Below are 7,266 nucleotides of genomic sequence, written 5' to 3' on the forward strand. Positions count from 1 at the left end.
AAAAAAGTTATTCATTGTTTATATAATTTCTGCAATTTAATTCTAACTAGACATCTTGTATTTCATCTAACAATCCCACACTTAGCCTAACCCCAGGGAAGAAATAGATGCTACTGGTCCTCCTGGTTCATATTTCCAGACATGTAATGGATTTTATGTCTAGAAAGGACCACAGGATTAATTATAAGTCTGGCCATCTTGCTTTCCTTCTTTTGTTTTTTAATTAGATTTATTGGGGGTAATATCAGTTAATAAAATGGTATAAGTTTCAAGTGTACAATTCAAAAATACATTATCTGGATACGGCATTGTATGTTTATCACCCAAAGTCAAATCTTCCATCAGCATATATTTGACCCCTTTACCCTAACCTACCTCCCTATTCTCCCCTTTCTTTTACTAGCTTCTGAGGCATGTCCATGTCTTTAGCTCATTGGTGGTCTGTGCTGAAGACTCTCCACATGCCCCTGCAAATCTACTCCTTTTTCCATCCTTCCCTGAGCTCTGAGAGATGGGCTATATGGACCACAGCAAACAGGCTTCCTTGCCATTTGGCTTTTGGTTAGTTTTGGCCAATGGGAGCCACCAGCAGAAGATAGAAGGACAGAAAGAGAGAAAGACTAAGGTATTTATCCTCCTGGCTTCTGCTTGCCAGTCCTGGGTCGGTCGTGGCTTCACTCCCCAACCAAAGGACGAGTTCTTGGGGAGTGCAGTGTGTGAAAGCCTCTCATACAGACAGCTTCTGCCCCGTTCTCGTACTGTTTCCTCTGTCCTTTGCCCGTGAAGACGTGGGAGAAACTTTCCTAAAGCTGCCAGACCCAACACCTTCACCAGCCCTCCTGATTTTCCTTAACTCTGCCCCCAACTTTGTATATAATCCCTTCATTAAATTATCTTTCATTTGCCTCTTTTGAGTATACATTTGTTTCTTACCAGGACCCTGATTAATACAGGGTAAGACTGAAATTCCCCGACTTCACCTAAATCCAAAATCTCAGACTCAAACCTAGGTTTTCAGAAAGCCTTGCTTTGGGGGTTTTAGCACAAACAAAAAGAAGTTCCTTGTTTTCCATTTCCGGGTCAGTTAGCTGCAAATCAATGAATGCCATTCAGCAAGCATCTTATAAGCTATGGATACTCCTACCACTATTATTAGCACCCTAAATATGTCTGTATTTATAATATTGCACTGGTCATGTACATGTTTGGGGAGCAGGGGCTTAGTGTAATCAAATGCCATCAATAATCATCTCTCTCTATTACATAGAAAAGGAGAACATACAACCAGACAGAGATTTGCATTCAGTCCACAACGACCGATGGTAAGTCTTAAGTCATTTGCTGCCTGGGATCCAAGATCAGACCACTGCGTTCACTGTGTTAGTTCCCAGAAGTCATAAAACCCTAAAATTTGGTTGTCAAGCCACAATAACAAAAAAAAAAATTACAAGAGAAAAAAAACATAATTTTTTTTTTTAAAAAAAGAAGAGAAACCACCCTAACTTACCCATGACCGATTTGTTTTTTTTTTCCAGCTATTTTAAATACTCAAATCACCACAGTATCTATGGCATTCTGAAGTTTGCAGAGTTTGTGAGTCACATCCTTATTTACAGGAACGATGGAGGGAAAGTCAGCATGTTCAGCATTTACTCTATTTTTGAGAAATGAGAGGGCAATTAAGAAGCTAGGGAAAAAGCTGTTTCACACATAATTTTACCTTGCCCTACTATATCTTTCCCTTTCCAAGCTTCAGACCTGAGAGAACAGACACTGTCCAGACACATTCAGTGACAGATCAAATTGGTCAAGTGCAGCAGATTGCAAACGCAAATTCTTCCTCCTTTTGGCTATGGAAAAACTTGGTTCCTTCTTTATTCGCACTGGCTCAGGTCCTTCCACTCAGAATTCTTGTTCTAAACTCCTTAGTCTGAAAGCAGCCAATAAAAAGTTTTTAACAAACTCTTTAGGAAAAAAAAAAATTTATTTTTCAGCTTTTGTGACTCAGGCTGTCAAATGACAGTCATTCTCAGAGCCTGAATAATCTACACACGTAAACTAACCGACACTCGTAAAAGCTTCTTCTGGCTTTATCGACCTGCCCCAGAGCTGCCTGAGAAGTATGCATTACGAGGACTGGCTAGGACATTTTCAAAGTTTCAGACAGCAAAATGAAATGGATAAGATTTTAACGCTATAACTTAAAACTCTCGACTGAAAGACATTTTTCTTTCAGGGAACATTTGTTTAGAATGATGAAAAAGAATATATTCTCAGTTAATCGAAACATAGAATGTTAGATCAGGAAAGGTCTTCAAAGAATCCGAAGGTTAATACTCTCAGCTCCCTCCTTTGCCTGTGGATGTTTCACTTTCCCTGTTCATCTTCAACATGATCTGCACTCCCAGTTCTGGTTATTTCATTCTTTAAAAATAACAAAGACAGGTGAAAAATATCTTAAGAGTTATAATTGCTTAGAATATTCACTTAGCAGCTCTGGGCTTGGCAACTTTATGCATGAGGTAAGTATTAAAAAACAGGAGACTAAAATTTTTCATAAAAAAGCAAGGTTATTAGTGTCACCTAATTAAATATGCTAATGGCGACAAGCAGAGATAGACTCAGTTTGTCTTTAATTCTGCCAAGCCACATGATACCGCTAAGGGTATACTTATTCTGTAGGAAGAACAATATTTATTAAAATAACTTCAAATAAAACATGTAAAATAACATTATATAAGTAGCCCATCATCCATCTCTCTCTCTCTCTCTCTCTCTCTCTCTCTCTCTCTCTCATCTATCTACCTATCTATCTAAATACGTACATATAAATAACACTACAGTCATGCACTGCATGACAACCTTTTGGTCAATGATAGACCACATATACAATGGTGATCCCATAAGATTATAAGGGAGCTGAATAATTTCTGTCACCTCATGATGTTGTAGCTATCATAACATCACAGCACAATGCACGACTCACATGTTTGTGGTGATCCTGGTGTAAGGAAACCTATTGCCTTGCCAGTTGTACAAAAGCATAGTACATACATGTATAGTACATAACACTGGATAATGATAATAAACAACTATGTTACTGGCTTGTATAATTACTATACTACACTTTTTATTATTATTTTAGCGTGTACTCTTTTTACCTACAAAAAAGTTTATTGTAAAACAAGGTACCATATGATCACTTCATAAGTTACATACATGTCTGATGACAATGTTGTACACCTGAAACTAATATAATATTATATGTCAACTAATATAATATTATATGTCAATTGAAAAATAAAAATTATTTTTTTAAAACTAAGAAAAAAAAAACCGGTATGCTTTGTTACACCAGCAGCCACCTCGTATATCTCCTGTTTTCCACGTCTCCTCATTGCATCATTTTCTCTTGTTCTTTATTTAATCTCATGTTGTCTTTATAGTAACATGAGGTACAGGCTTGTAGCTTAGGAGCAATCGGCTACACTACATGGCCTACGTGTGTAGTAAGCCGTACCATCTCGGTTTGTATAAGTGTACTCCATGGTGCACTCCATGGTGTTACACAATGACACACGTCCCAGAACGTACCTCTGTTGTTAAGTGGTACATGACTGTATTTAGTAGTCTAAGCAACTTAAAATGAGGAAAACTCCTAAAACATGTTACTCTACAAGATAACATGTTAACATGTTACCTGGTCCTTAAAATTCTTCAATGACTTCCCATTGCTTTTAGGATTAAATTCAAAATTCTTAATGTGATCTTCGGGTTCCTGCCTTATTCTACAACCTCACCTTGTACCTCTCTCCCTCCCTCTTCATACTCAGCCACACTGGCCTCCCTTCAAGTCTTTGAATATGCCCCAGGGCCTTCGGACATGTTTTTACTCTATCTAGATTCCGTCCTCCACCTGCCTTCTTTGCCTCTTTAGTTCTTACTCACCTGTCAGACCAGTTACTAAATTGGAAGCATATTGAAGGCTCAGAGTGTGTCTTTCATTTTTGCATCCTCTGTTGTTATTACTCTGTCCTGAACTTGGTTAGTTGTTGAGGAAGGTAAACAAGAAGATGAATTATAATGTTATATACCTGAAACTTATATAAAGTTATTGATCAATATATTACTTCAATACATTTAATTTTTTAAAATCTTTACATCTGAAAATAATTTGTAGGTTAGTTTTTACTCACTTATCTTGAGTGCCTATAATGATTGCTGAGAAATTAAATTTTTTCATGAATTAAATGTGTGACCCAGGCCAAATAATTTCAAAAGCAAAATTAATAAACTCCTTTTACATTTTTACAGTTAAAAAGAAGTATCACTTGTTTGACCTCAGAGCTGGACCTAGCCAGGACAATTGGAGGCTCCCATCCCCTCCCCTGTCCTTAGAATGTGCATTCTGCTTGCCTTCCCTGCTTCCAGAAGCTGCCCCAAGGATAGAAATGGGATGTTAAACTATTTGGACTGAGGAAGATCAGTTAAAGCCCCCTGGATGCATAACTGAACCCACTTAGAGCCTCCACGTATACTTTGAAGATTTGGCAGGAGGGTGTGGAAAACCATTCATCTCGTGGCTGCCCAAAACAAACCTCATAAGTAAGTTATCTTGCTTTTTAAACCTGTCACCTACCAATCTGGAGTGTCCTGCCTTTTTTCTGAAGTCTCTCCCTGCCCTCAGCATATGGAGGCCAATTTCAGATTATGTCTGGGAAGCTCCTGAGAAGGTTGAAACCCAACATAAGTGTATAATAAACTTTTGTAGAGTCGAATTTGAATTCCACATCTCTTTTAGTTTTCTTATTTGTACTGAGTTAATGATACACCCAAGCTCAAGTACCAGAATGAGATAAACATGCTCTGCCAACACCAATGATTAAAGATTTGACTTCTAGCCACGTGTAACTAGAAGTTTTATGTCTACATAAACTAAATAGCCTACAAATAGCAAATTCTTTAGTAGAGCAATTGCAGAATATAATGCCACTTAGATTCTTTTATTTCTAGCTCTAAAGCAGGCATGTTCACCTAATACTAATAGGATATCATTGCCCATTTTTAATACTCTATAACATTTTCATTATGCCTAATAGCAGGAATTGGTAAATATATTTGAAGACAGAAAATTCGTAAATGATTCTGTTATATAGATAATATGCAGTGGTAAATAAGACTGAGGTAAACTTGTCAAATGAATGAAAAGATAAGCTCAATAACATAAGACATTTTGCTTTAAGATTTCTCTGACAATGCTACAAAAGTAGGTGATGTTTTCATATTATTAATAAATAAAAGTCTTCTTGAAACACACACCTATAAAAATACTTGCTTTTGAGTCATGAATGGATATCTTTTGGAAACACACAGTAAAATTTCAGGCTGAGACTAGCACAGATATGAAAACTATTTACTCAGTGTCTCCTTAATAAAATACCAGTAGTGTTCAAATATTTTGACTCTGTTAAATTATTTTTATTCTGGTAGAACAAAGAGATTTGGGGACTCTATTTCTTTGTCCCCCATTTTCTATAAGAGGCTATGACTGCTTGAATTCTATAAATATATGTAATTCTCTTCAGATGGTCTGTGACCAAAAAGTAATCCTTGTATTTAAAGGTTTGTAACTTAGCCTTCCTCCTACCATTCCATTAACCCTGGATTTGCATAAATTTAGTGAACAATCTTTCCTTTGTATTAGTGTTTATAAGCCTTGGGGTTAACAAAAAAAAAAAAGTTCTGTTGGGATAACAGGGACTTCCATCTTTGGTGAAACGTTAAAGCAACTTCGGGGTGAATGGGCTCACATAACATTAAAATGTTGAGATCTATTGAAAAACTTCATTTTACAAGTGAGGAAACAGAGTCAGGATGCTTAAAGACCCCATGGACTCCATACCATAGGGCAAGAGACTTGGGGCCCTACAAAGCACTTTCCCTTCTAATTTCCCAAACTGCCCATAAAGAGCCCAGCCCGGGTCACACCAGCCTCAGCGCCATTGGCCAGACACTTCTTTGTTGTTGGGGTGTTATCCTGTGCATTGTGGGATGTTAAGCAGCATCCCTGGCCTCTATGCTCTAGAGGTCAGTAGTATCCCCTTATCCCAGCCAACAAAGAATGTCTCTAGACTTTGCCAAATGTCCCCTGGGAATAAAATCACACGCGCACACACACACACACACACACACACACACACACACACACACACACACCGCCAGTTGGTAACAACTGGTCTATTCCAGGCCATCTTACTGTTTTAATCAACTTTCTCTTTTATGTTTTCTGGGCAAATACCTTAAGACGTTAATGCTTCATATTCAGGATTAGAGCTGAGTTCTTTATATGAGAAACCACAGTCTTTCCAAGAAAAGGGATTTTGCTGCTTTTTTGACACATACAAACACAACAAATTCTAGCTAAGGTTAGCCAATTCTAATGTTTAGCATAATGGAGGTTAAGAAAGGGACAAAATAAAGACCGGCAGTTTTGATCCATGTTTAATGAAAAAGAAGTTACATGAATAGAAATGGACATAAAACAAAGAGATCAATTTGGGAAAATATGGTGATAGGTAGAATAAGGGCAAAATCTTTCCAATCCTGATTTTACTCATATATTTCTATTAGTTATTACTGATCCAAAACATCTCCTTAAATTCAAAACAAAATATTAGTTATAATTTTACTGATGTTTACATGGGAACTCACAAAAGTGATGTCTAAACGATTCTTTTCCGTTTCTCCCATGCCCCAGAACACACACAAGCAAAGGCGGAGATGTTTACTGGAGGGTAACGTGCCGTGAAGAAAATGCCGCCTTATCTGCTTTTTATTAAACAGCAAGTTAGCACTGGCAAATGTGCTTTTGGCACAAACATGCTTTCTGCTAATATTTTCATGAGAAAGCTTTATGATATGCAACCATTTATTCTTAGTACAGTCAATCACTGAGGGATTAAATCTAACTCTGGTGAACATAAATACATGTGGAGAAGTTTCTGACAGTTCAGATTCGACTACAGTTGAAATATTAAAGACGTGAAATTTAAAAACACGCTCATGTGGAACTGCAGTGAGCATCTCACTGGTTTGTTTCATGGTTTAATTCTGTTTACGATTCTTACTAGAGTCAGTCAATATTCTATTTTTATCATTTTCTATCTCGATGTATAGTATGATCACATCTTCCTAAATAAGATGAAAAATAACCTTTAGAAATGAATTATGACCTCTGAAAACATACTTTAATTATCTTATTTAAAA

The sequence above is a fragment of the Pteropus vampyrus genome, unplaced genomic scaffold, assembly GCF_000151845.1.
Source record: "Pteropus vampyrus isolate Shadow unplaced genomic scaffold, Pvam_2.0 Scaffold38, whole genome shotgun sequence".
NCBI classification, from domain to species: Eukaryota; Metazoa; Chordata; class Mammalia; order Chiroptera; family Pteropodidae; genus Pteropus; species Pteropus vampyrus.